Here is a 3,378-nt window from a genome sequence, read left to right on the forward strand (position 1 = left end):
GTGATAATCAGTGAAAACACTACGTATTCAGTCTTTGTTTTGAGAATGTTGATAGAGAAGGTCAGATGGACTGCACTTTGCCTTTGTGTCATCGTGGCAACCTATTATAGAGAAAGCACAGGGGGTCAAGAGAGGAACTTATGTACTGCATGAGGAAGCCAGGAGCGGCAGAGAATTAAATTCAGTTCTATTTATATAGCACCAAATTACAGTAAATCACAGGCACTTTATATTGTAAGGTAAAGGCACTATAATAATATAGAGAAAACCCCAGCAGACAACCCCATCCAAGCAAGCATTTATAAGGACATTGTTTGGCAGTTTATGGACTCACTGCACAGCATGTTGAGATATGCCAAACAGGTCAGCTAATAGCCATACATCCATCCATCTTCTTCCTCTTATCCGGGGCAAGGCTGTGGGGGCAGCAGCCTAAGCAAAGAAGCCCAGACCTCCCTCTCCCCGACCACCTCCAGCTTGTCCGGGGAAACACCGAGGCATTCCCAGGCCAGCTGAGAGATAGAATCTCTCCAGCGTATCCTGGGTCTGCCCCGGGGCCTCCTCCCAGTGGGACATTCCTGGAATACCTCACCCAGGAGGCATCCTTGTCAGATACCTGAACCACCTCAACTGGCTCCTTTCGATGTGGAGGAGCAGTGGCTCTACTCTGAGCCCCTCCCAGATGGCCAAACTTCTCACCCTATCTCTAAGGGAGAGGCCAGCCACCCTTCAAGGAAGAGTATAATATATAAAATATGCCCTTTTAGATAGATAAAGTTGGGTATCATCTGCATAGTAGTGAAAATGTCTGCTATGCCTTCTGATGATACTGCCTAAGGGGAACATGTATAGGGTAAACAGAGTTGGTCCAAGCACTGAACTTTGTGGAATTAACCTCAGTGTTTGAAGAGGACTCTCTATTTACATGGCCAAACAGGAGTCTATTAGATAGATATGATACAAACCACTGCAGTGCAGTACCTTTAAACCTACGGCATGTTCTAATCACTATAATAAACTATTATGGTCAACAGTATCGAATGCTGCACTGAGCTTAATTAAGACAGCTGGGTCAAGTCCCAGCTTGATGGCCTGTGGTACATAGCCAATTAATTGAGATGGGTTGACCATATTTAAGATTAAAAATGCTTGCTGGTCCTTGTTGGGATTCTTATTTCTAACTCTAGCCCTGAAAACCAAGTTGTCTCTGTGACATCAAAGGGAATTCTAAAAGAGGAAGGAAAGGGAAAGAATTAATTTTACCCAAGGCCAATACCCTTAAAATGAACCATCCTCTGACCTTTGTTGCAAGACAGTGACAATTCTGTCTTTTAATAAACGTCAAATACACACAGATCAGACATATGATGGTGTACCTTGATGAAGGGCATATGGCTGGTGTTTTAATTTGAAGAGCAGATAACATGATGTTATCAGGAGATGACAGACTGACAGACAGATGCAGGAAGGTGGAGAGAACAAGATGTCCAGATAATGTTAATATTCCAATTGCTGCATTTTACTGTTCTGCTTAGTTTTGAGGTACTTCCATGTATTAATTAAAGAAAGATGGAAGGTTGTGTGGGGTCCTGTTTCTAAAGTAGGAATCCACAAGTTTAATGTACTCATTTACAGAAATACAGAAGAATAAGGAAAAACTGAACTGCTGAGATAGCAGGGAAGGAGGGAAGGCTCGTGTTTAAAGGCAGAGACAGTAGAGAAGATGACCTGATGAGAGATAATTGAGCAGATGCATGGACAGAGATGTGCAGACTGAGAGGATTAGAGAAGTAGAGGTGGAGCTGTGTAGCACCTGGACATGATACACTAGAAACACATAGATATACATGCTTTGTATAGGGAGTTAAAGACATTCATAGGCAGGTATCTGTGAAATACAGCAGATTTGTAGGTCAGGACACAGTGGGACAAGCACATCGAAGGGCAGCTACAGCCCAGGTTTTGCTGTGGCATTTCTTTTTAAGCTGCACTTACTCTAAAGTCCACTAGATGTCTCTGCATAGACACTTATTAACAACAAAACTGTATGTAAAACATGGACATAGTTGCCAGATTTGAAAAGTTAAGCCAATGTAGAAGTAAATTAAACATCCTTTGTTGGGGAGGTTGGTTTTGTCTTTGTCAGTGTGAAGAATATGTTATTTGAATGTCTGCATATAGTTTATAGGTAATCAGTTTAACATTAACTAACACTGAAGATTCCACAGGAGTCATGACTGAAACATTACTTTCACCACTAAATTAGAAACCTGGATATTCTTTGGCTGTCTGGAAGGACTTTGCTGAGACCTCTGAGTTCTGTCCCAGGGGGTCTGGGTCCACCTGAGGGGTTTCCTCATCCCAATATAGTTCTAATGAGGACACAGTTTTTATGTATGAGCACAAAACTGGCAACACGAAGCAAAGATAAAACCATTCTAACGAGACTTCAAGTATTGAAGCACCCTTAATGATGGTTTTCTTAGGTAAATTAACTTAAATAAGCTGTTCTGGACCAGGAAGCTCAGATTTGCTGATCTCAGAGTTATTCAACTCACAATTCATTTTCCAGAGTGTTTTAAAATTCAGTGTTTGATAAACATGCTTCCTGGAAGAGCTTCAGTCGCCCAAAAAAAACAGCTTCAAAATACATGTAAAGCTGAATGCTATGTTTTGTTATGTTAACAAGTTATTGTGGAAAGTAAAATCACAGTGATTCAGTGATCATTAAATTGTGTGCAAATTTGGCAAGATGATGATGGTTTATCTCATAAATCATTAAACACTGCTCTCCCCTACATAAGCCGGTTTTACAAGTAAAAAGTGTTGGTATCAGCAATAAAATAAGATAAGATAAGATAAAACTTTATTAATCCCTTGGGTGGGTTCCTCTGGGAAATTCGGTTTCCAAAAGCACAGCACCGACAGAAGTTACAGAGCGTGAGCAGAATATTATATATATACACATATATAAATACAGAGACTTATATAAATAAAATATACGAAGGGGATAAATAGAATAAATAGGAATAAGAATACAAGTGAATTGCACATTTCAAGTATTGAAGTCTATTGCACCGTTGACTATTAACAAAAAGTATTGCACAGTGAAGTGAAGAGGCATTACAGCTTAGTTGTTCCCCCCTCCTTTGTCCTCCTGTTTCCCCTCCCTCTCCCCTCCAGAGAGGAGTTAAACAGTTTGATGGCGTGTGGGACAAAGGAGTTTTTAATTCTGTTGGTTCTTGTCTTTGGGAGAAGCAACCTGTCACTGAACAGACTCTTCTGGTTGTTTATGGCCGTGTGCAGAGGATGCCCAGCATTGTCCATAATGTCCAGCAGTTTTTTTAGTGTCCTTCTCTCTGCCACTGTCACCAGAGT

Source organism: Oreochromis niloticus, linkage group LG2 (assembly GCF_001858045.2).
Source record: "Oreochromis niloticus isolate F11D_XX linkage group LG2, O_niloticus_UMD_NMBU, whole genome shotgun sequence".
Lineage (NCBI taxonomy): Eukaryota > Metazoa > Chordata > Actinopteri > Cichliformes > Cichlidae > Oreochromis > Oreochromis niloticus.